This window comes from Catharus ustulatus, chromosome 6, assembly GCF_009819885.2.
Source record: "Catharus ustulatus isolate bCatUst1 chromosome 6, bCatUst1.pri.v2, whole genome shotgun sequence".
Classification (NCBI taxonomy): Eukaryota; Metazoa; Chordata; class Aves; order Passeriformes; family Turdidae; genus Catharus; species Catharus ustulatus.
In genome coordinates this window covers 50,545,098-50,572,622 of record NC_046226.1, presented here as the reverse complement: position 1 = coordinate 50,572,622, position 27,525 = coordinate 50,545,098, and the positions used below count along the sequence as shown (strand labels likewise).

At 35.9% G+C, this 27,525-nt stretch overlaps 1 protein-coding gene across 8 annotated transcripts in view; it reads right to left on the bottom strand.

Moving 5' to 3' along the window:
- SOX6 (SRY-box transcription factor 6) overlaps positions 1–27,525 on the bottom strand; it is a 370,558-nt gene that overhangs the window by 172,248 nt on the left and 170,785 nt on the right. The gene's annotated exons all lie outside the window — the stretch shown is intronic.

Sequence of the window (27,525 nt, the reverse complement as noted above, 5' to 3'; positions counted from 1 at the left end):
TTTGGAGAAAGTAAAAGATTGGCCCCAGTAAGCTTCATATGATCAGACCCCAATCCCACTACAAAATTGTACATTGAGCATAACAGACTTCAATAAATTCTAAAGGTTTTTTTCAGTTCCTAAATTAAACTAATTGGTTCTGATGTCTAAATTATAGATAACCTTGCAGATACCTAGAAAAGGTGATTTTTAAGCTAGAAATTCTTATGAAGGGAGCCTAAAGACTGCAAATTCTCCTGGAGGGAGCCTACAAGAAAGATGGAGAGAGAATGAAGTGACAGGTCACGGGGGAATGGCTTCACACTGAAAGAGAATAGGTTTAAATTAGATATTAGGAGAAAATTCTTTACTGTGAGAGTGGTGAGGCACTGGAAGAGGTTGCCCAGAGAAGCTGAGGCTGCGCCATCCCTAACTGTGTTCAAGGCCAGGTTGGATGGGGCTCTGAGCAACCTGATCCAGTAGAAAATGTCCCTGCCCATGGCAGGGGATTGGAATAAAATTGTATTTAAGCTCCCTTCCCACTCAGGAATTGTGTGATTCTGTGGTTGATGTGATGTGGCTTTTTATGGCTTTTAAGAAGCACATTTCAGATTTCTAAACACTTATCAAGAAAACTTCACAAACAACTCAACAATTAGTTTTCCTCCCCAGTTAGCAACAATAAAATCTCTGTTAAACTCTTAGTGCTTATTTTCACCTGCAGGCAGACTCACAAATATCTGTGCTGAACTCCTTGTAAACCCTTAAGCCCAGTTTGCCAAATAGTATTCCAAATTCTAATTATTTTTGTGCTGGTCCTACTCCAGTCACGAATTAACAGTGGGTTGTAGGAGAAGGTAGAATTCAGTCTAACTTAACTTTCACTAAATTACTGGCAGATTAAGGTCAAATCGCAGCTGAAATTCTCATTTCAGCAGTCCCAGCAGAAGCACTCACACATGTGAAAGCAAAAGCAAAAAGCCCAGATTTAAGAATGGCAACACAGATCATATCATTGCAACGGGTAACAGTTTGTTCTGCTTCAGAGGATTCCAAAAATACTCAGAGGGAGGAGAGACATTCAAAGAGGTCACAAAAGGAGGAGTTAAAGATTTAGGGAGAAGTTTAAGGAAGAAAATGGTCATATGGCCAATTGTATTTAAGGGTACAAGTCATTTCAGCCCAAAATTTCATTAGTGTAATTCATTTGACATAAACAAACAAACAAAAACCCCAAACAAAACAAAACCCGGTTGAAAGCAAACCAAACTATAACTACCAAGAGATCAAAGATCAGGTTTTAATTGCAACACATTTTCACCGTGCAAGCCTCCATGGAAAGACAACACAGCTCATAAATATTTTTGAAGTAATATTTCAGCAGAAAAGCTAATTTATTTACTAATTATATCTTTCTATGAAAGAGACAAAATTAAGGAGCTGTAAGTTGCAATAGGCAGTGTTAAAATACTAGTTATATAATAACAATTTACTTTTAACAATAACAGGCACTTATTACTTTTATGAGTTCTGGCCTGATAATAGGAGAATCAAGAAATAACCATCAATTATCAATAGAACATTATAATTTGTCCTTTTTTGTGATATCATGATTAGTTTAAAAAGACGTTTCTGTGTTTCTCCCCTGCCAAAATTTCAGACCCCACATCCCTGGAAAAGAGCTTCAGAATTTTATTTTGGTGTTTGCTCTAAGTTATATATTCTACTGCTTTTAACTAAGATGCTTTCCTCAATTCACACAAAGAAAAAAATAGATTTCAATAAAGAAGGGAAAAAAAGAAATAACTAGCATATTACTGCAGTTGATAAAATACTTTTCCTCAAAAGCACTTGTTTTATTTCTTCCCTCACTGTTCCCTAAGAACACCCATGCTTATCTGTAGTGTTCTTATATTATGTAAGGGCAAAAAATGTATTTCTAAAGACAGACTGGGAAAGAGCTAGATTGGAAAACAGGTCTATTTGTGTGCCTTTTTGATATAATCACATTGCTAGTTAGAATTTTTCTCTACAAATGGTTGAAAAATTCCTTAAGAAAGAGTTCTTTTAACATCCCTATCTCATTCAAATTCTGTGTTCTGGATCTGACCACACAATTTATAGTTACTGTATTTTGCTATTGGGAGGATTACAAAAATGATTACACAATCAGCCTTTTAATAAACTTTTTATATCATTGTAAAAGTAGCGCTGTGAAAATCCTGTAAACTTTCAATTACCATGTTTCTTCTGCATAATTTTTCATATTTAAAATAATGATATGTGGTTAAAGCCTTCTACAGGTCCTCCACATTACACGCAAAACTAAATACAAAGGCTTATACTTGAAAAGCACGACTCCCCTCAAGTTCTGTATTCCGTGTTCACAAACACACATTTTGAAAAGGTTTGTGAATCAGATGTTATTTTTCTTTTTTCTGTACTGAAAATTAATTTTTACAGCGATATAAAACCTATAAAATCATATAAATCTACAGACATATCCTCTGACATCAGTAAAACATCTTCATCCATATTGATTCATTTTCTGATTTGATTCATTTTGGAAACAAAACATCGACTTGGAGTCGGGCACAGAGCAGTGCAGAAAGGAGCCCGAATTCACATCTGCACTGCATCACTCTCCCTGCACTGCTCCTGCACCATTCCAAAGCCTTGTGCATCCCGACATTTGCAAAATTCAGGGGTATTCTTGCTAAAGACAATTATAAAAGAGGCAATGAAAGAAATTAGCATTTATACATTTTTAGCTCTTCTCACTGACTTTATAAGCCACAGTTGGGCTTATGCTGCAAAGTAACATATTTTCTACTGGCACATGTAGGATCAAACTCGTGAAGTTGCACCGGAGCAATTTATTCTATTAAAAAACACGCAGCTTCTCTTCCTTTATATTCTTCTCTTGTGAACTAGGAAAAAATTTCCTTCAAGGACAGCAAACAGGTTAAGTATAATTATGATGACTAAATTAAATCATTGAGTATTATTTAATATCACGGTTTGTTACATACTTAGTTAGCAATTTTAATTGTAAACTAAAGGAGTTTAAAGTACTGTGAGAATCTTGTTAGACATGACAGTTTTGCAAAGGTGAATGAGAAGAGGATGTTAAAAGATATATATAATCGGGGGTGGGGGGGGGAAGCTGAGGGGGAAAAAACCCTAGGTGTTAGATGAAAAGGATCTCTTCACAATGACAAAGCATCGATGAAAAGAATTAACATTTGTCCGTTGGGTAATCAATCAGTCATGGAATGGATGGAATCCAGCTCTTTGTTGCACGGCTGGTGATGAAGAACAAGCGTGTTAGCTATCACAGCCAAGCTCTCAAGTTCTTCTGACTGAATGAAAGTCATCTTGTTTGAATCAGGACTAGCTTTTGCCTCTTGTCTCATCCTTATTCTCCCCCGTTTTCGGTTCTGATTTTTTTTCCTTTTAATTTCACTTTTGCATTCTTCAACTAGTTACTCACCCCAGCTATAGCTTACATGAATACTGTATAACCTGACAGTGGCCTGTACCTATCCTCATTGATTTGGGGGGCTTGTTCCTTTTTTTTTTTTTTTCTTTTTTTTTTTTTCCTCTTAATTCACTGAAGTAGCCTCCCATTACTTTCTTTGAAATACAGGGGGAAAAAAAAAAGAGAAAAAAAAAAAAAAGACGTTCATGCCATGTGTGAGTTTTTGTTTTTTTATGGTAAAGTCATACATAAAAGAAAACCTAAATGTGAGAGTGCAGCAGCAAAACTTCAAAGCCCTGACTGTCAGACATTATTATTTCAAATCAGCTTTGACTTTTTGAGACTTAATAAAACACTATAGTACAGACTGGCATATTTATAACACCTATACCAGTGATCAACTGAACTGTCTTATTCTTTCTACTGTGCAGTGCCTTGTTATTTCTTTTATAATAAGCTTCCCTCAAAACATGTTGTAACAATACTGCAAACTGATAATTATTAATGATATGAGTTCTAAAACATGACTTGTTTTGCATACAATTCTTTTTGAATACACACATTACTTTGTGACAGAAGACAAAAGCACATTGATTTATTAATAATGATTGCAAATGCACAGCAAGTTCATAAACAATACAGAAATATAATTCAATCAAAGGTATAGAGGTATAGGTGACATTTCTACGTGCATCTGAATTGTTACATCTCAAGGAAAGAGGCACTGGGAAAGATAAGGATTTAGAAGAGAAATCAGGCATGCTGCAAAAGAAAATGCTCTAAAACATGATCAGATCCACAGTGGGAGGAGGATGAGGTTCTTTTCTGCATTTTAGAAGAATGATACTACAGAACTAAAGGCATCTTTGTCTCTATTTTAGGACTAAGTCTATAGTTACATCCTATTTTAATTTAGTAGATATTGCTAAACATAAAAATATCACATTTGAGCAGGGTCTGGGACTAAATATCAATTTGCAAGTTCCTTCATCTCTAATGTTCTATATTTCCCAAGCTACTCTCATTACATTTATTTGCCTTCAACTCCAAGGGAGAAAAGGTGTCCTTTGGACCAGCCTTTGTCAAATGAGTTCACATGCCTCATTCAAGTCTGTATAAGAAAAACAGCACAAGTGGAATTAGCCTGTCAACACCTATGAAATATTTGTTTGAGAAAAAGCATTGTGTGGGTCTTTTCTTTCTTTGAAAGAATGTTAAATAAGATTATGAACTCCTTGTGACAGACATTTGTGTGCCTACTAGGCCTATTGCACTTGATTCCTTCTAGAGAAGAGCTGTTTTTCCCCCAAAACCAACTAAATTGCAAATTAACACTACAGTGACTACATTTTTGGCCTGATTCCTCTTGCACCTTTGCACATCTCATCCCATGCTTCAAGCTCAAACGTGTTTTTTTCAAGTGGGTGAAGCTAGGGACATGACATCTAAAATAATAACTCAACACATCACAGATCTAAAAGAGGAAGATTTGTTTCATTATTTTTCACAGAATATTAATTCCTCCTCTGAGTAGAAAAATCTAAATGAAACCAGTGCAGAAATTTATGAATAATACTCAAGCAGAATTTAAATGTCCTCTAGTCAATCTTTGTAACTTACAACTGAACTAAAACAGCAGGTTCATTGTTGCTATTATTAGATCCAGTATTAAAATTGTGACATATTCAGAAAACTAAGTATGTCCTTTAAAAACCTGTGATGAGTTTTAATACACCTGTGTTGGAAACTTTAGTTAACAGATTCCTCTCTGAGTACATGGCAACAGCTTGCTTATGTGCCATTTGTGAGCTCACTGCCAATCAGATCTCCTTGAGGTAAAGAACCACCTAGTATAGAATGAAATCATAAAAATATTTCCTAATTTTCATGCATCATGTTATGTGTTTTAAAATTATATGCAAACTCTAACAGTTCAGTATCAAAGAGAAAAGCAAAAGGTTAATTTAATTCACTTTGAAAAAACACAATTTTATCATCTTCTAACAATTCAAAATTAAATTAAGTACTTCATGTTTTCATTCACTACTTGAAAAATAAAATAGGGTTTCAGCATGACTATTAGAAACTTTACTGCTGGATGGTACATCTATTCTGTTTTAATCCAAAGACGTAGCATTTGTGTAAAATTACTAAAATAGATTTTTTTGTTGCCATCGCTCCTTTTTTATTTCTTTCAAACACAAATTATCCTTTTCTGTCTCAATAAACTTTAAATAAAAGGAGACAGCAACAATACAAAACTAATCAAAAATCAGCCTGAAGGCTTAACATCCCTATTTGCAATATACTGCCACTGCCTTCTGCTCATAAGCAGCTTGGCTTCAATCTTGCTGTCAGTGGAGCAGCAGGTCAGGAGAATCTCATCTCATCCTTCTCAATTTCCACACCATCCTTGTACCATAATTAATTGTCATGGTCTAACAGAAAATTAAAATATAAGGCATTTCAACACATTGTTAGCCAGTGAATTGATCTCTTTGGCCAACTTTTCAGGAATTTCTCAATCCAATAAGCTCTCCAAATTCAAGTTCTTGAAAAGCAAAAAACACAGTCACAACATGAAAATGAGCAATGTGACATTTAGAACAGGAAAAGATGCTAATTTCTTTTGCTTTTTTTTTTGTTGCAAACTACAAATAAAATCTTTCCTAAATTCTAAGTCTTGCTTGGGATGTTAAGGAGACAAATAATGCTGGTCAGTCACTTACTCCCTCCTCTCATATTGACTCTTGACTATCAAACTATGTAAAAGTTTTTTGTAAAAGGAGGAAAAAAAAAAAAAAACAACCAACAAACAAAACCCAACCAAACAAAACCGGAAAAAAGCAAAGAACACTTCCTAAATTCAATTATATGCAGAAGGCAGTCAGCTCACAGTAGATGTTTTCTTTCAAGAGCAATAATGGAAATGCAACTGAGATCTGACTACCAAACACACTGTTTGGTTTAGGACAGGGAACCAGGCAGATCCGCCAATTGCTGCACATTTTTTCATAGTGACAAGATTTCCACAATATGATAAAATTAGAACTGTAAGAGCTTGGAGAGGTCTCTTAACTTTTAATTAAAACTCTCCAAGATCACTAAAAATAATTAGGCATTAAAATGTTCTGGTTTTCCTCTGAATTCATTTGCACTAATTGAATGGTCTAGATCTTGCATGAAACAACAGACATTCTAAACACTGGAATTTAGCTGGGGGTGGTTTCCAGACCTGCTTTTTATGATGCAGCTAGTGGGAAAAACTGTCGAGTCTGAACTTCTACCAACTCTGCCTAAAATGGTTTGTTTCAACAGGAACTCTGTAGTGCAAAGAGAAGAATGCTGCCCAGTGCAAAAGTCTAGATTAAAAGGAGTTTGGATTTCATGGAAAGAACAGCCCAAGATACAGTCCTGACCTTTATTTTTATTTATTTATTAAAAAGCAGGACCTTTAACCTTGCAAATGTTTTTGTTCTCTTAAAATAACTCATACAATGCTATATGCCATACTATTTTTAGAAAAGCAACAAGAGAAAGCATGCTTTTCCCATACAGCAGGGCACTGATATAAACATCAACACAGATGCTCTGTGAGAGAGAGCTGGCCTTCTCAAGCACTTGATCATTAAGGAATGCACCAACTGTTTTAGATAATCTCGTGCCAGCTCCAGTTCTGCTCCACACTCCCCTTTGGGAGTGGCAAATCTTGTCCTGCTCCTAATTTTTCATTTTACTCACTCCTCCATTCTGGTTTTTTTTTTTTTTTCCTTTCCCCCCTAGAACAGAGGGAAAAAGACATTGTGCGCCAAGCAAGGCAAGACTAGAATCACTTCCCCAAACAGAGCAAAACTTTCAGACAATTAACCCTCCCCTCTTCTTTCAGATAAATTACTAAGTATAAAATGCAATCTGTTTCCTTTGTTTACTCAATATGAACAATTTGTAAATGACTCAAGGATGAAATTCAGAAAATGTTGTGCTAAATTAGAACCATTATAAACATGCTAATGACTGCTCAACTAAAACATGCAGGATCAGTGTGAAGAAATATATTTAGTTCCTGTGAAATACAGTTGTATTGCCTCAAAACTATTTGGTCACTTAATTGTATATGATTACTTCAGGAAAATGTTAATTTCATGAACACTGCACTAGACAATACACTCTGTATGTCAAAAGAAGCTTTCTCAAGTGTCAGTGTAATTGCTTGGATGCAATGTTTCGGCATATTAGTACAAGAGAAATATCTTTTAAGTCTATTAAAATTACATGTACATTTCATTCCTCCACTTAAAATCTCCATTCCATGAAAAGATATATTTTACTGTTAGATTGGCTGTATTCATTGGAGTTACTCCCTTATTTGCATTACAATGATAGTACACAGTATATTACATGAATTCACCTATTCTCTAAGTATCTGCACCTCTATTTACTTTCCAAGTGAACATAGAATGTGGGCAAGAGAAAGTCCCTTTGGCTTTAAACAACAGCAATCAGGGACAGACAGGAAAAAGGCAGCACAATTTGCTTTCAATCCCTGGCAAAAAGAATATATAAACTGATATGAAAAAGGAGAATGATACATTCATTTTCCTGTCTCTTGCTATGTACATACTAGAAAAGTAACAAAATCAATAGGATTTGCAATATTTGTTATTTTGTGAAAGGAGAAAGTTGTGCTAATGGAAGCAGATCTCAATTTTCATTATTTTCTTTGCCTCCACATCCTCACATCTTTCGTTATTGAACAGCTCTAGATTTTCTCTATTTTTTTTTTCTCAGAGTGGAAAAGAACAGACTGAGCCAATATCTGAGCTAGAACTCAGCATAGCTCCATCACAGCCTACTTAGTCTTCAACAGATTTGAAATTTCTCCCAATATTTGGCCTGATTATTCTTTTCCATAATCTCATACCTCTGTACATTGTTGCAACCTTTTTATAACCCTAAACAATTCACTCTCATCTTTGGCATCCACTCTTCACAAACACTTCTGAGCTGAAGTGACATCCTTCTCCATATTACTCAAGCAAATATTAAGAGTGTAATATTTAAATGTTTCTTTGTTAAACTGTTGTGGAAAAAATCATGTACCACGTGCTTTTTGGACATGGAGAATCTCTCTTTTAACAATTAATTTCCCTGTAGCTCAAGAAGCTACAAATGGAATGCCAGCCTGTGCCCAGCTCTACACTAAACCCAGACATTTTATTAAGGACAGGGGGGCAGATTTTCTTTTCTTTGAACATTGCCCAACACTCCTCAGACCAAGCTGAAGCAAGTAGAGGAAACCTCAAGAAACTCTCTGGTAGCACAAATAGATATTTATGTTATTGCTCCTTCTCCTATCAAGTGCAATTCCAACTGAGTATTGCATCTTTTAACAAGGTAGAAGTTCTTTAAAATCAATATGAAAATATTAGGCAAAGTTTCGAGGACTAAAAGCATCTTAAACAAAAGGTATTACAAAAATCAAAAGTGTGGAGGCTCCTTCACACCAGGTTAGTTTCAGAGAATTGAGGGAATGGGAGTGAGGGGACTTTCTGAAAAGCAAGGAAAATCAGTTTCTATTAAACTGATTAATGTTCCTTGCAAAATTTGTGACACCAGATGACTTATGAACAAAACCTGAATGATTCAAAAGACCTCTATTTTGTTCCCCCAAATCATGTTCTACTCATTACCCTAATAATGCAGTAATAAACATCTGTTTAATTATTGGAAGGCTTCTTAATATTGTGTATAAAAATTGTAACGCAGCTCGCTCATAAAATATTCTGAAATTAAAACAATTGTATAACAAAACGAATTTTTCATGAGAAATCCTTAAGCGTTTTTGTATGTAAAAATATAATACAAAGAAAGCAAAATAATATGCTCTTGATTTGAAATTACTTCGAACAAGGATGCAAAGGAATGAAAACAATAGCTAGAATCTCCTCTCTATTTACCATTTCTGAAGGTCTCTACGGCACATGATGCAATCTTTTCCAGGACACTAAAATACACTGACACAATCAGTTCTGTAGTCCCTTTTTTACTATTAAAATTTTGATTTAAACAAATTATCATATCCTATATAAACATAAATAACTATCAAGCAAGTATTTCCTGTGCTAACTCCAACAAACAGAGCTTTAAAAGGTTTACAAATCTCACAAGCACCAGTCTACTTAACCATACACTTAAAGAACCATTTAGGTTGGAAAAGATCTCTAAGATCATGGAGTTCAAGCATTAGCCTAGTACTGCCATAGATATATACTTCTGGAATAATAGTTCTGAAAATATTGTAGAAAAGAAGGCACTAATGTCTTCAAGAATAATATTCTCACATTTTCATTTCCCTATATACATAGAGCAGAAAATTAACCATCATTTTTATTCCTATAAAAGAACATTATTAATTTTTTAAAGTCAAGTAATGGAAAGATATGGAAATCTTAGAATTAACGCTCCCCAGGAAATCCTAATTCAGCCCCTGTGTACATTATGATCTATTCTTTACATATTTTTTTTAATGTACACAATTTTTGTATGGTATTCTTGCTATATTCAGCATATGGGATAATCCCAGATGAAAGCAGAAACTGGAGCTGCAGAGCAAATGAGGCTGTTGCCCATGCAGTCATTGGCTATGTTTCATTGCAAAAGTTCAAAGAAACTAAATGAATGAGGGAGAGAACTGCAAAAGGAGAAATGATGGGTCGCAGTTTCATTCTCTGGGAGCTCGATTTAAAAAAACTTGGGGCTTTATTTGAGGAACTGCTGAACATTCACAGCTGCAGCTGTGTCAATGTAAAGTAAATGTAAAGATTGAGGCTATAATATATATAACTATATATAAACTGCTGCACAAAGTTAGGTCCCCTGGAAAAGAATCAGGGCCTAAGCACCTCAAGCTGAACAACCAAGAAATCAAAGACATTTTTAAAGTCATTTTCTTAGTCCCACACCTGTGAAGTTGGCATCCTGACTGCATTTTTTTCCTCTTAATAAAGATTTTTCAGAAGACAATTTGTTTGTAGCACATTTACTGAATATTATGGCGGGGGGGAAAAACCAAAAAAACCTTAGCCAATTGTATAATATCCACATCTTCTGAGCACAGCTTGAATAATAAGCAATTAATAGACACTAAAGCTTCAGGTGGACCAGTAAGAACATAGCAAATTACTGGAGAGTTTCACATTCATGGAGGATCATCCTGTTAGTGAACTGGACGACTCAGATTTTTTCTTCAGGAAAAACTATTGCTTATTCATATAAGAAAATCATACTTCTCTACATGGAAACAAAAACTGGTCTCATTTTAATATGTTTTAAGTTCTGTTGGGCAGCTGAAAAAAGCTTTCACCAATTATGCAGACATAGTGCAAAATTAAAGACTGGAAACCAGTTTAAACCTGTGGATATATACACAGGTATATAAACAGATTTTTATAAATTTGATTTCATAGCCAGATTTGGAAACAATGCCAATTTGAAGAGTACTGATCACTCCAAATGAAGGACAGAGTGAACATGAAATAGTTCCTGCACACTAGACTTCAGCAAATAAAAGCACTAATGATAATAAAGTAGTGCATGATGCACCCTGTCCTGGTGCAGCAAAACAGAATAACCCCCTTTTGCTCCCCCAACAGAGCAAATCTTGACACCCCCATGTACAGGCTGACAGATTTCTATGAGGTCCCCTCTTTGCTTAGAGCAAGCACTGTCACACTTCTGTGCACTGACACTACTCCACAGTAGAAAAATAATTTTTGCCCAAAAATTAAATTAAACAACGTAAACATCTTCCCAAAAATATGTAACATAGTAATACAATAAATATCAGAGTGGAGAAAATTGGGGTCATTCATAACCATCTGAGAGATTTAATAATGCTTGATAATACTTAATAAACTACACAAAAGGCAAAAACTTATTCAGTGCAATTAAATCATCACAGCTACATAGAAGGGAAACTACAGTTAAGTTCACACAACCTATATCAAGCTGTTTTAAATTCCTATTATGCTACCCAGCGTTCTTTCTTTTCCAGAATCCTGGTCACTATAAAAAAGAACTAGTCCATGGAGCTTAATTATGCCACAACCTTCACTAAAAGTTATATTGAAGGTAAAAAAGATAATTTACACAATTTCTGTATTAAACATTTAGTCTTCCTGCTTTTGTTGATTTAATCCAGATTCTATAAGGAGTTTAAAGTTATGAGGTGAATTTTAGATGCATAACTCCCCAGAAAATTTAAGCATGCATTAAATTCTACATAGTTATTTTGAAATTGTATATTAATGTTGGTTTATGATATACTCTTTACCTAAAGGTAAAAGAATCAAACACAGACTTAATTTTGATGTTTTGTTGGATTTTCTTCATATTTAGGACCAAGAGAAAACTGCATGTTATCAGAACAAAAGATTATTCATTTGTAAGTTCTGGTTTATGATCTTAGATGTATTTATTTCAAAGAACAGGACAGGCAGGAAATATCTTTCTTTGAATGCTAAATGACATAGTATATTGAAAAATCAATATATTCACAGACTCTTCAGAGTAGGAAGGGACTCAATCAGATCATTGGCCCTGCACAGGACACCCCAAAAGTCCCACCCTGTGCCTGGGAGCTTTGTCCAAACACTCTTCAGCTCTGTCAGGGTTGGTGCAGTGACCACTGCCCTGGGGAGCTGTTCCAGTGCCCAAACACCCTCTGGGTGAGGAACCTTTTACTGATACACAACCTAAACCTGTCCTGAATCAACTTCAGGCCCCTGGTCACTGGTCACCACAGAGAAGAGATCAGTGTCTGCCCCTCCTCATCCTCTCATGAGGAAACTGCAGACTGTTATGAGGTGAATATTGCCTTGTTCATTTAAATATGTTACCAAATTCAGTGCATGAGCAACGGGTGAAGATTTGATCCTTTTGCATTCAATAATCACAGACTGATGCACTTCACGCACTTGTGCTCTAGGAATAACAAAATTCACACCAGCAAATAACAAAATTCACACCAGCAACCATAAATTTCTTAACTGTAATAATAATCCTTACACTATACTTCTACTATACCTCCTTTAAAAGCATCTTCAGCAAGGGCACTGCATGATTCCAAAGGTTTTTATGTACAAAGGATGGATGTATGGACTTCATACAGAAAAAATCATGTGTTCACAACTGCTTGAAAGTGCAATGCCAAGCCCATTACTATCAAGCCAAAGGCAGAAGTTTGGGCTGCTGCCAGGTTCTCCACGTGCTAAGAGTTTGGTCCACCTAATTTGTGTTTACATCCATTAAATCAAGATCAATCTCTCATTCTTTGGTTCCATTTTCACGGTCTTTATGCCACATGAAAATCATCACATTGCACTTTTTATCTTGATGTTACTCTCAAAACTTACTATATTCAGACAACTGTACAGTCTTTTTTGTCAACTAAACTCTTATCTCCAGGCTGCAAACCTGCCTGAACTCTCCTCCTCCATTTGTCCTCACTATTAATATAATCATGAGCACTGGGAAGGCAGAATCTCAAACATTGTAAGTTACACGTCTCTGGTTCCTGAAGCTTTTTTTAAACACTTATTTATGGGCAAGGTATAATTTACACCACCTTATGTATGGCTGGGCAGGTGGCACACTGCTGCTCCTTATATCAACATCTACTGTCAATGTCAGCAGTGCCCACTTTTCCACACCAATCAGATTTTTACCTGGTCTCACTTATTGCAAGATTTGACTCAGAGCTCTCTGTGGCAAGAACTGTTGTTTGGGTTTACTACTGCTACATGTTCAGCACCTATTGTACCTCCTCAGAAAAGCCCTGGAAAAAAATTATAATGAAACATCTCAATTGCTTCTAGTAAACTGAGGGACCCTTCAGAGCTCAGTGACTCAAGCTGCATAAGAAGAAATTAGGTTTTTTTGTCCTTTTTCCTTCCAGAGCTATATATGTTATGTAACTTACAATCTGAAGGGAACAACTGCTCAGCCTGAGCCAGAGGGCGATGAACACTGAACCTTGGCCTGCACAAAGACATGAAGCTTTTATGCATAGGCATAGCTTTTCCCAAGGCAAGTAGATACTTGGGTCCCAGGCTCCAGAGCTGCTGATACATTCCATGTCAGAAGTCACGCAGAATTTTTTTTTTTTTTATATTTTTTTTAAACTTCTGCAGTCATATTGCTCAAGTTTCTTGAGAAACTCAAAATTTTTTCAATTCTAGGCATGCAAGAATTGCACCAAAATCTTGTATTTAGGGGCATCTATTCCTTTCAGTGAACTATCCCATATCCAAATATTTTCTGGATTTGTCCAAAAGCCTTTCAACTGACAGAAAATAATATGTTCCCCTCTTCAGCAAAATCTAACTCCCTAATGAGTTTATTAGCCTATGAATCATGGTGTAAATGTGAACTTTGATACAAAGAGAATAACATCTCCTTTCCACTGTAAACTCTTAACTGGACCTCCTCAGTATCTAAGATTACTGGAAATTAGCCCTAGAACATATGTCAAAGAATTAAAACTGCCACATTTTGTTACTTTTCTGCAGTTATTTACAAAATTATTGTTAAATCGCTCATTTGTTTTCATTACTTTTTTTTCTTCTTTTAACACTGGTGAAAGAATTTCAAAATATGGATACTGAGAGAGATGCAGGTCCTTATAGTGGAAGCTTGTGTTTTATTAAATAGCTGATCAGAGATTAAGAATAAATATTGCCAGCTAATGTATTGGAAAACCAGGATAACTGTTTGCTGTAAAGGCATGTAGGTATCAGCATGTTGTATCAGGCTGCTCAACAACTCCTTTATAACAATGGCAACTTTTGCAAAGATTTGGTTAAAAATTCTAATACCATGAGCATGTTTCACCTGTACTCAAGATTTCTCTTTTTCCTTTGAAAAAGCTTCCACAACTTTATATCAGAAGCAAGAAGCACCAACAAGAAGTCCAACAAAAGCCTTAGTAGAGTTTGGCCAAAGAGAAAACCACAAAAAATACTTCGAAACCACTAATTTTACACCCAAAACTCTTTATTTTTCAAACACTGCTTTTACAGACTTCTGTTCCTTGCTTAGCATATGGAATCACAGAATGTAAAGGGATCAGAATGACCCTTACAGATCATCTACTCTCCACTCCCCTGCCACAGGCAGGGACATCTCCCACTAGACCAGGCTACTCAAGGCTCATCCAACCCAGCTTTGACCACTGTCAGGACTGGGGCACCCACAACCACCCTGGGCACTCTGTTCCAGTGATTATCCTCCCTCACAGGAAATAATTTTTTTCCTAATATCTGATCTAAATTTGCCTCTTTCAGTTTGTACCCATTCCTGTTGTCCTATCACTACTGCTCCTGAAAATGTCCCACTCCATCTTCCCTGCAACTCCTTCAGATACTGGAAGGTTGCCATCAGGTCACCACCAAATCTCCTCTTCTCTAGGCTGAACAGTCCCAACCTTCCAGTCTGACTTCACAGGAGAGGTGCTCCAGTTCTCTCACCAACCTCATGACCCTCCTCTGGACTTGGTCTGACAGGTCCATGCCCTTCTTATGTCAGGGACACTATGCAATATTCCAGGTGGGAGTCATCCTAACCTTAAAGCCCAATTCCTCTTCTTTTGCAGGTGCTCTGGTTTCAATTCACAGTATCACCAGCAAAGTTACCCATGAGATCTGCCCAAAATTAGGCAATTCACATCAGCTACTAGATGTAGTGCATATATCAGAAAACAACACTGAGCAAGACAGCATCAATTAAACTCTGTAACAATTTCCCAGGGTCAAGGAGCCAAGTGACCTCTATGTCTTGCTGCTCAGAGGTTATGACTTCGACAGCACCATATTGCAAAAAATCTGGATCAAATCTGGCAAAGAAAGGGATCATTTATCTGTGGGTACATTCTGTCTTCGGTGTGTGGTTGAAACTCCCATTAACACTAACATGAGCTACACGGTCCTACTGATGGGTGAATTATACCCCTAACAGAAAAGTGGTTTTTTGCTCGATGGATTTGCTTTGATGAACTTTTTGGCTACTGCACAGTCATGTGTATATATTTAAGTATTTCTCTTTGTGTAAGTATTTGTACATCTCTGCAGTGATGATGTCAGTTTGAATAAAATCGCAGATAAAGCATTTCTCCAGCCAAAATGGGCCAAAGCTAATTTTCCCCATATAAACTTTGGTTTGGCCCTTATTTATCAAAACCAGAAAAAGTTTGACAGAAAAGGGGATCCAAGTTGGTTATCCCAACAAAAAATAGAAGTTAGGGCCTTTCTTAAGACTCACTTTATAGGAACCGTATGCACAACTTTCACTTTCTAGAAAGTGGTTTTCTCTTGAACACACATCAGAACCATTCATCATCACATAATTGCAAGTTGTCAGTCAGAGCCGCACCCTTCACGCAGTGGCAGGCCGCCAGCACATCTGTCAGAAGCACTCACAAGCTTCCGTGTATTATTGTAATCCCCTACAAAAGGAACAAACCCATTCATCCTGTCCACATTTTCCAAATCAGATGACAACTGTAAACCCTGAGCCTGGAAAAATAATAGCGCTCACCCTAAAAATGCCATGCTTGGCAGGTGACCACAAGCTAAATAGCAGTGAGCAAATTTAAAATCATTCTGATCTCTACATCTAAGGCAAAAGTTTTAGGGAACTGGGCTCTTCATGAAATAGGAAAGCTGGATTCTGTGCATACAACAAAGTGGTCTCTAATAGTGAAACAGGCTGTGGGGTTAAATCATTGTGCCCAATCTGCAAATACTCACTTACTGCACTCTGGACTTTATTAGGAGAAATCTAACCTCCTTCTTTACCGTCTCTATTCTCTTTCTTGGCCTCTTCTGTTTTCTTTCTCCTTTGCCTAGAATTATCTAGTCTTTATGCTAACACATGCTCTTTTCTCCTGTACCTCCTGAAAGATGCTTTCTGCTCAGACAGGCTCCACAGGTAACACCTCAGGGACAGTCTGGGTTTGGTGAATGTGAGGACTTGGGCCAATGAGCACAAAGTAGGCAAGAGTCTCAAAAATGATGTTAAAGACTCTCATGGAGAATTAAACAGCTTTCAGTGAATTAAATACTGTTTTACATAGGGCTTCAAAAGCTTATTTGCAGAATATATGCATATGAAAGTCACAAATACTTTGGAGAATGGAGTAATAAGCTTTACCTCTGTACCTTCACTACTTCTTCTGCATTGTCTCTCGGGAGAAATCTGACAGCAATGCTCACCAGCACAGGATGAAACACATGCTATTTCCACTGAGACAACAGTACAGCCACACCAGCCCAGCAAGACCTTCAGAGTAGCTTTGCCTCAGCCAGTGAGGATACAGAGTCTAACACCTGCCTCTAACCAGCCAGATCTTCATACATGCTCAGATGCAGAAGTGAAGCTGAGAGACTTCTCTGAGCCTACTTCCAATCCTTTACCCCAGGAACTTTAAAAGAGCAGGAGCAGACAGCCAGAGTGCATGACCAGCCACAGGGAAGGGGATGGTGAAGGTCTGTGCACCGCAATTGGGCATTTTTATCAGCCCTTGACACAGGCAGAAAGCATATTAGAGATATGGATATAGATATAGAGATATAGATATAGAGATATAGATATAGAGATATAGATATAGAGATATAGATATAGAGATATAGAGATTAGATGATATAGAAGATACAGATGATATAGAAGATATAGATTATATAGTTAAACATGAATTTCTGAAATTATTCAAAAGATAAATGATGGCTGACCTACTACAAAATTTATTTCCAAGAGAAAGAATTACTCCTGAGTGACACAGCCAGTAAATTATACCATCTCATTGCACAAAGGGAGATAAATATTGCAAAAAATCAACTCTCAGCTGTGCTGCACACCTATATTTGCACAATATTATTGTTCAAGTTAGTGTTTAGGAAAATACAGTAATGCCCCAGCTATCTCCAAAAAATCCCTCTGTACTGCCAAACTGCCATGCAGGAGCTGCTCTGCTGAATGGTCACACAGACTGGTCTAGCTGGTTCATCCCATTAGATTGAAGGTGGAATAAAGCTATAAAAGGATTGATCACCACACTCCTGCAAAACACGTTTGTTTCAAAAACACTGGTGGGTGAATAAAAATCAGTTCTTTCATGACTCAGTTTCTCAGATAGAAAGATGATCTTTTTATCTCATACAACTATTGAAGAATTTAATTTTCTTTTAAAATGGCAATATAACCAGTTTTAAGCACAATAATATATATTTTTCAATTACACTATCTTAACTTTTACATATTTTCAAAGCTTATGGGACAGCTTTTAAAAATTATGCCATATTCAGTAATTCTTAATTTTTGTCCTGAATGAAGACCAAATTTCACTAACTCTGAAAGAAATTAATTTTGGACTTGAGACATCATGAGGTAATAATATCTACTGTAAACAGGCTAAGTCAAGATAAATGAATGCTTTCACTTTATAAATATATATGTGATATAAACACACACAAATATAAGTACAACATATGGTCAACTAGAAATAAATAAAACTGAAAACACTTTACAACGGCATGGCAAGTATCCAAACTAAATTTCAGGTAGCAGATGGCATGAATAGGATACATGTGAGAAACAGGCAATTTCAATTATCTTTGAATAGTTCATAAACAGGAAAATTTGGCAAAGCACAATTTAAAAAAAAATTGACTTGAAAAATAACATTGCGTAATAGAGGTAACTGAACTGAAAACACAACAATGCAAAGTTGTTTAGCTCATTCAAACCATAATTTCATAATGAGTATTAAATGATTACATGTGACAGAAGAGAGTTGCCCCAAATACTCATGGAAAAGGTTATAATTAATTATTCCAACTGGGGATCAGAATTTCCTTTCAGTTATTATTATCACTCAGAAGTAGCCAAAAGATCTTGCTCACCAAGTCCCTTCCTAGCTTGTGTGCAATCTACAGATTTAAAAAAAAAAAAACCCTGAGTAAAATCTCAGCATTTCTTCAGCAGTTATTCAAACACACTTCCATGGGGTTTATTCACCAGAGGACAAATTTGCCTACACGTCATAAAAAAATTACATTCTTTTAAGCCATACAGTGAAAGAGATGCAAAAAAAAAAAATATGTTTAGAAAGCAAGTAAGAATCTGAAGGCACAAAAGAGCTTGTTCTCTTTTTAACCTCTATTTTTGAGATCTCAAAAGATTCAAGTGGATCTCTGAAATACCAAAATTTGATAAGCAGGACAGAGGCTAATTTCCTGAACATTTCATTGAGGCACTTATAAATGCTGTGAATAGCCAGCCAGGAAAGTCACCTAGGAATCAATTCATCAGATATTGTACTTTTGCTTTCATGCTCCCCTCCCTCATTCTCCTTTCCACATAAGAAATGTGTCATACAGAAAGATCTATTAGCTCAAATCCCTGAAGTTGTACAGATATCTAAATGTGATTTAAGTGCCTAATTGCCATTTGTGTAATTGGGAGTTAGATAGCTAAACAATAGTTTGGGTGTCTGAATTCCACTGAGATGTAAGCTTTTCTGTTAATGAAAGTCCCAGCATTATCTCTAAGAAAAAATAGTAAGAGAGTCCTCAACCATTTCATTCTTAATTTAGATTAAAGACAAAAAAATTAAAAGGGGAAAAAATTCTGCCTGTATAAATATAGGCAGAAAAAAGTGTAATTTTCACTGAAATATATATAGATTTCTATTTATCAGGTTAGCTGTTAATAGACAAGGTAAGTACCTCCAAAAATCAGAAAAAGGGAAGCGCTTATTGACCCACTACAAATCCAGAAACATTTAGTAAGAATTGGAGAAGATGTAATCCAATTCAAATTATATATATTTATCTTTTTTCATGCTAATAAAGAGAATTTGATCCCTGTTAAAAGGGAAGGTTTTTCAGAAGGCTTTATCAACAGCACCTTCAGGCTGGCATTATAGAGGCACAGCAAAATCAACAGATGCTTCTGAACATCTCAATAACCAAGGTCTGGGTCTTTGGAAGAATGACTAGTCTGCTGTTTCATAACTGTCATTTGAAAAAAGGAAAAATAATGTTTAATGACAGCTGTTTTTTACTGCCCAGATGAATTGGAATATGTAGAACCCAAGTGTTTTATGTACATTGAATGCTTATGTAACTTATTTATACACCTGTGTGCTTACAGTTAGATACGTACACAACTGCAGCATTTAAAAAATGGACAGCAGTTTCAGGAATGGTGCTTGAATCAAATTGCATGTCATTTTCAAAGCTGGTGGACCTGGTAGTTTTGGAAGCTGAAGTTTTCAGTGCTGTGCATACCTCAAAAATCAGCCCCACTGTGTTGCAAGCTGGACACCTGAAGTCAGTAACTACAACTGATCACTGGGTCACTGCAAAGTGAGGTCAGAGTGTACACAACTACACAGCAAGGCTTTAGGAGCTAAATACCCCTCCCAACAGAAAAAGGGATGTTACATAATACCTTTCAGACAAAAAAATACAGGAGTCACCAGCTGCAAATGTGTTTTGAGAATTCCCAGCCTCCCTGGGGGGAGTCAGCTACTTCTATTGGAGACCAATATCCCTTTCTTATCGTACCTCTGACAGCCCTATCGTGGGTCCTCCTACCACAACTCACAAAACCTATGCTGTACCTCCCATCTTGGAAGCCTGGAACACAACAAAAGCTAATAAGGAGTTGTCAGAAGTGTCAGTAGTCACTCCATACATTAGGAGCCCCAGTCAAGCAGGGATCTCTCGAGTCCTGTCCTCGGTAAGCGCAGGTAACCATACAATAATCAGCAGCAAAGTCTGCAGAGCTCACCAAGCTCCATGTGGCTACTCACTTCAAAATTAACATGGTTCTGCTTTCAGAGTGGTTATAAGCACAGAGCTTCAGCAGACTTTCATTTTTCTTTCCCCTCTTGCCCATTGACTGACAGTCCTGCAAAACAACAACTACAACTCTCGTCTTTTCCATGGCTCAGAGCACAGGAGATTGCCTGGTTTCACAAAAGAAAGATCCTGTATTGAAAATATTCCTCACTCTCTCTGTAATAAAACAAATAAAAGTTACAAAACTTTCTAAAATTTAGAAGTGCATCAGAAAATTTAATTCTTAATACAAATTAAATGAATCCTAGTGGCCCAACTATCAGTTTCAAACCAGTAAATCAGTGTGCTTAATGTCAGCAACCAGTAAAGCAGAAACATATGCTCTGCTTCACTAATGGCATAAAGAACATTCCCTGATTGCCTTTTGGTTGGAGCCAAATATTTGTTGGCTAAAACAAGATTTATTTTAGAAACATTAATTTTCTATAGCATGCAAACTGATTCATTTTCCACTAAAATCTGTGAGCTTACTTTTAGTTTTAAAAGACTTCCATAATGGTTTCTACACAAGACCTATCAAATGATATTTCTTGGCCCATAACAGTCATCTATCGTTTCTCCTGGCTAAGAACCCTTCCCACAGTATATTATAGTACAATATGTGAGCTACTGTGTTTGAAGTTACAGCTTATTTTATCAAGTCATTGGTGCTCTCTACAGATGGTGAGTGGTGCTTTCCCTTGAAACAAATAGAACAGTGTTTACTTTGATTTTGTGTTCCTTTTGTTTGAAAAAATACTAGATGTTAAGGCAACAAAAAATCAAATAATTAATATGTAACTGTAGAAATGCACACACATATTGTATATTACATCAAAAAGGACACTAGAACTATGTGACAGCTGCTGAGCTTCCCTTTTTCTCATGCATTTACACCAAGATCCAAGAAGTTAGGTTTTTCAGAATGTTCAATTCTCTTTCAAGCACTCCAAAAATGTGAAGAATTTCTCTGAAGTGTTCCTATTATTCTCACCACTGGAAGTTTTAAGGAATTAAACCTTTTTTTTTTTTGTGCAAATAAGAGCTGTTGAACACTAAGCCCATTTGAAAATCTGGTCCAGCAGGAGCATCTCACAATGAGATAAAGTCCAACTAGCATCTTGGATAAAACACTTACATTTGGGGCATGAATCTGTATTATCTAAGCAAGACCTGCAAGATTGGCCCCATAAAATGTAAATTTTACCTTTCAATTTGTGACCAAAGTAATTTTAAGAAACCAGTTAATTTCAGTGTCCCAGAGATCAAAGTAAATAAATAGTTTCATGAAAGGGTCAGCTGAAAGTGTATGGCGTGCAGTGGTTGACAAAAGATTAAAATGCAATCACATACAAAAAAGCCACAACTTGAAAGAAATCATGCATTCTTGAAAAGATACTTAATACTAATAGATGACATACTTTTACTTGAGTTTGGATCACCTATCCTCATGACTCATTATGTGTTTGAGCACATCAATTATATCATAAATAATTTATATCATTACAATGTTCTGTGGTTTAGTGCATTTAAAAGTGTTTCAGACAGATGAGGGTCTACATGTCTCACACACCTCAACAGACCAGGACACTAAGGCTGAAATAAAACCTTCTTATTAATAAGTCTTAATACTTCTTTCATATAAATAAGTTAATTCAAAATATGCCAAAGCATAATGCAAAATCAAGGAAGTGCTGGGGTGTGTAATTTCCAGACAGGGTATGTGAAGCAGAAAGGTTAACATCTTTGCCCAAGCTCAAAGCAAGCCATTGCAGTAGCTGTGCTTCTCACCACACTCTGAGCCAACTCCTGGAACATAATAGAAAACCTAACAAAAACAGAGCTTGTAGGAAACATTCTCTCAACATACACCATGATCACAAACACTGAAAGGCTGGTTGACATTTTCAAAGCTGCAAAGGGAATTTGGATGCCGCCAATTCTCATTAACTTTAATGGGAACTGGGCATCCAAATCTCTTAGGCAGTTTTGCAAATCCCACCACAAATGACCATTTAGGTGGTAAGCATTAAATGGTATTGCCTGCCAGGCACCTTTATCTTAAGAGAGCTTCATAAAGCGAGGTTTCATTGTTTTCCTCCTTGTGTGTGAGCTAAATGAAGTTTCTCACTCATGGTTTACACAGAAACATTTTTTTTCCTGCCTCTTGCAAGGTGCAATTCAACCGGTTTCTTTAGGCTATCACTAGGAGAGACAGGACAAAGAAAACACATAAGAGAACAATTACTGCTGAGAGATAAAAAGTAAATTAACCACAAGTTGGTGAGTATTTCTGAGCAGACACTTCTGAAATACATGGGCTTTTTATTTGACTTTTAATAGAAATATTTGGCATTATTAGAGTGCTAAATTTCTCACCTATTCATCTTTTACTTTCTATATGCCCATCTTTCTGACTAACACCTTGGCATTCAAACAAGTACTATACTCAAAAATAAAAAAAAATAAAACCTGTATAAATGACAGTGTTCAACCATGAACACATTGTCTTTTATGAATATTATAATCACAGAATCAATAAGCCTACAAAGAAAAAACAGGACACAAAACGTGTTTTGTCATTTCTGACGAAGTTATAAAAACAACAGACATTCAATATGCCAAGTGTTCTTCAATCCTTCATAATCATAGCCTTATTGAAGTGAGGACAAAAAGGGTCTAATTGCATAGGAGCAATCTCAATGTAATAGGTTATACACCCAGGCACTGCTGCACAATACAACAAAAACAACGTTCCCTGTGTATAGCAGAATGTCATCTCTCATTTTCAGGCAATTACCTTCTTTCTTGTCAACAGTTTTAATAACCTCCATCATCTCTAAAAGACTTTTGCTTCAGTTAAATAATTTTCAGCTTTTTAATATGCAAATGTGCTTGTTCATATGCATGGGTGAAGTGGCGCTGCTACTTGAAATGTGTCAGTACATTGTGGAGCACCTGCACCTCGGGGAAGCTTGATTTAATTGACACCTAATACTATTCATTATTCCACTTAGTGAGCAACTCCTATTAGTCACCTGTAGGTTTTCCTATAAGCAGTGCTTTGGCCACCAATGAAAATATGAATATTTCTATAAATAGAATGGCCATATTTAGTAAAGGGGGTTCACTACTGGTGAGTCTGGAACATTATCTCATTGGGAATATTTCTTAGGATTCTCCCCCACCCCCATTCCTCCCAAGAACTTTGCTTGACTGGGATGGAAGTCAAGAGTAACTCCTATTTAAAAAATATTTTATCTGTGTTAGCTCTCAATAGCTTGATTCTCTAACTGTATTAAATGAACATTGTGTGAAAGGGGATGGAGAAAAAAAAGAATCGAGGTGGGTGGGTTTCAGTAATGGAGCTCCTGTTTCCTTAAAGTGGGATCTGAGTTGGACAATTCGAACGTCTGCTTTGTATGACCTGAAGGTAATCACTGGCTGTGCAAAGAAATGCAGAATATGTGTGATTAATCGAATATTCCTGTAATAAATATTTACCATTATAGTCTAGCTTAACCTTATCCAGCTAATAGCCAATTTTGCTCAATTGTGAAGAACGTGCAACAAAGATCTTTAAATTGCCACGAGAAATAATTATGTTGAATACAGGATTCTGAGTCTTTGCTGATATGAATGTGATAAATACATGCTATGGATGGATACAATTTAACTCTAACATTGTTCCTTCACTGCTGTAGCAGAACTCGGGTGCAGTGCTCCGTGTGTGCTGAGTTGATGATATCGGGGTTGTTCCTTTACCACATGGTCTGTAACCTTATTGTTCAGGCCACATTTCTTTCCAGCATTAATGCATTTGTTAGTCCCAGAAGGCTTAAACTACAGATGTTTAACATCCTGCTTATGGACAGATCATCTGGAATATGAACTAAGAAATCTATACGACTTATTAGTATATGTTATGAGTGGAGCAGAGATTTAATAGCCTGTTCAAACTAGATTAGTGAAACAGTTTCTTACAAAACTGCAACTTCTTTAAATAGACTCATGTAAAAATGAAAAATTAAGATATTCTTTTGATTAAAAATGATTTTTATCAGAAGAATTTGTCACTAATTAATGCTGTTTACATAATAGTGCATGTAACATTAATTACAGCTTTCAGAATGTTAACTGCAAACCTTTTTTTTTTTTTTTTCCCCTTCTGTGAGCACAGATTTACCAGTATGGTGGAAATCAGAGCTCTTTTGAGGTTTTTTTTCTGCAGTGTATTCAAAGTGATCATAAATCAAGTCTTGAATTCAAAGACAATTAAGGACATAGGCAGTAAAAAAGACTGAGCAATGCTAACCCAAAACTCCAATCATTTTTAAAGTAAGTGGGGAGAACACTGGTCAACTAGGCGATTGTTGGTATCCCCCAAAATGTAATCTCCAAGCTGAAGAATGGCAGCTGGCAGAACAGCTGGTGAATAGGATTAATGTCAGAAGAAAGAAATAAAACTCAACATATGTCCAAGCCTGTGGTGCTGGGACTGAGCATGATTGTACCCCGACGGATACCATGTGTACAGCTGGAAAGTGCCACTGTGCCATGCTTCTCTACCCCACAAGGTCATTTCTAAGAAGTATAGCTAATATCTGAACTGAACTTTTCCTTGAGAACTCTGGCTGATTAAGAAATGAAGAAACAAGCTTCGCAGCGTAAATATTTTGGCCGATTTTAATACACTCTGGGTGGGTTTTTGGTTTTTTTTTAATAGTACAATCTCAACTAAAAAAAGCAGATTAGTATTAAAAAGGACAGATTGCACTAATGTAAATATAATTTTAAAGCTATTTAAACCTTTTAATCTCATCTCATTCAGATTTCCACATTCAAGGTTCAAATAATATCAAAACTGCAAGTTAATAAAATCATTTCCTAGTACTTACATCTTTTACTGAAAAAAATTTAATAAACAGCATAAATAGTCAGAATATGCCAAAAAATCAGAAAATGGGAGAAAATTTGACACTAACATTAATTCAGGTTTGTATTTTGAAATGTTAGCTCTTAAGGGTTTTTCAGCTCACGTCCTAGAAGACTCCTATTTTTTTCTGTAACAGGGCAGTTGTTGGAATTGGTTATAGTGAAGAACAGTAAACATATAAAAATTCCTAACTCATGACAAAGGCCTGAGTATTTTTAGAAGTTTGAAAATAACAAATTCTGTTCAGTCTCCCTTTTTCTACCAGCAGCTTCAAACAAATCCTATCAGCTAAATAGCAAAGTTCACACAAAACCAAACTATGCCACAATTGTGTACAGAGAGAGGACAAAGGGTTAACATAACCCATTTTGTTCTGTGCCTAATGTCATTTTTCAAATATGGTGATTTTGGGTGCCTTTTATTTTGCTAAGGGAATACAAGGGAAAAAATTACAGTCCCAAATCCAGGTCACATTCTAAAATACTGGCTTCAGCTCTGTTCACTGGAACTTAAAATATCTCCTTGATGAAAATGCAAAAATTATAGAAGTGAAAAATCACAATCACACCCCAAAAAAATTTTTTTTTCACCTTTTTACTTTTTTATTTTCCTTTTATTACTGTTATCTTTCCCTCTCCTTTTCTCTTTTTCTGTTCTTTTTTTCCTTTCCTTTCTGGCAGTGTATCAGGAAACATGCAGTGGAATAATATCCCACACTCTACCCAGAGGAAAAGACACACGCATCTCAAAGGATGCAAGCATGCAATGCTACCTTGGTACCTTAAAATGGAATTTCCAACTGATGTTCCATCTGTCAGCTGCAAGACAGCAACAGGTAACCAGAGGTAATATTTTATTACTCATACTAAGTTGACTTCACTTAGGAGTTGTACAGCTTGCATCTTAAAGAAAAGAATTAAGAAATGGCAGGCAAACCTAGTGACTTGTTCAGGTTAGAATTATATTTTTCTGACTTGTAGAAGGATGTATGTTCATATTTTAATAATAATGGAAGTCCTCTACAGTCAGATATAAAAGAGCTACAAAACAAACCCCAGTACAGATGAGAAATTTGAGCCAGTTTCAAACTAGTGAATGCCAAAGGCCACAACTGTTGCTGACTTGCTAGCAGTGCAGTTACAAATGAAATTTGCACTAAAACCTCTAACCTTTTTTCTATTTATCAGGTGCTGCTATGATAATTTTAGATATCATGGTATGTTACAGAGAAAAACTAGAGGCCTTCTATTCTTTAAGCATATTTTATAACTCCATTAATGGCCTAATTTTAAGTGAACCATAGTAGTTTACACTGATAGTTTGTATCTAAGAACTTTCTTAGGAGTTTTCACCCTCTTTACAAAGATAATTTACAATTTGTGTTCCGTCATCTATTTCAAATGTTACCATAACCTATTTGCTACATTTATTTAGCACTGCCTACCCATTTTTACCAATTTCTCCTAACGAGTTCTCAAATGAAAACCCATAAGCAAAGTGGAAAAAGAATTTTACATTCCAGTAAAAGTATAATGTGTATTATATTCTAATGTCCTGATGACTGACTCCTTCATTAGGAAAAATGCTGAGAAATTTTAATTTCTTACACATATACATCTGCATTTCTACCGACAGTAAAACCCCTAGTAGTGATTTTGAGCTTTCCTTGAAGAAGGAAAAGGACTCATGCAAGAAGGTCTAAAAGTCTAATCAAGACAGAAAATTTTGGATATTTTTCATCACATAAAATTATTCCCCTCTATTTTAAGATAGTCTTGATTCTAAGTAAGAATCTCCAACAGCACTGATCTAATATCAATATGTAGTGAGGAAAATGTTTTTGTTTACATTCATATAAAAAGGAAAGAAAATCACATTGCTTATTAATATCTACTGAATTGTTTAAGAGGATTTTTAAGATACAAGTTAAAAGAATTTCATAATTTCAATTTCTCCTTTTCATTTAATAGTAGACATTCATTAGGACCCACACACTGTAATAAATTATAATAATTTCAAACAAGAATTAAATTACTAGGTACCTAGTGAAAGAGCCATTTTTTCTTAGGTACCCTGTAATCTAACTGTCAGATTTAAAATCTATTCCCAATCAACTCTTCACAACATTCACATTTATTCATCTATGCTAAATTAATAAAAGGTGTGAATAATACTGACAAAATTGATCATTATTGTTCATGTAGATTTAGAAAATTATAAGGTAATCTAAA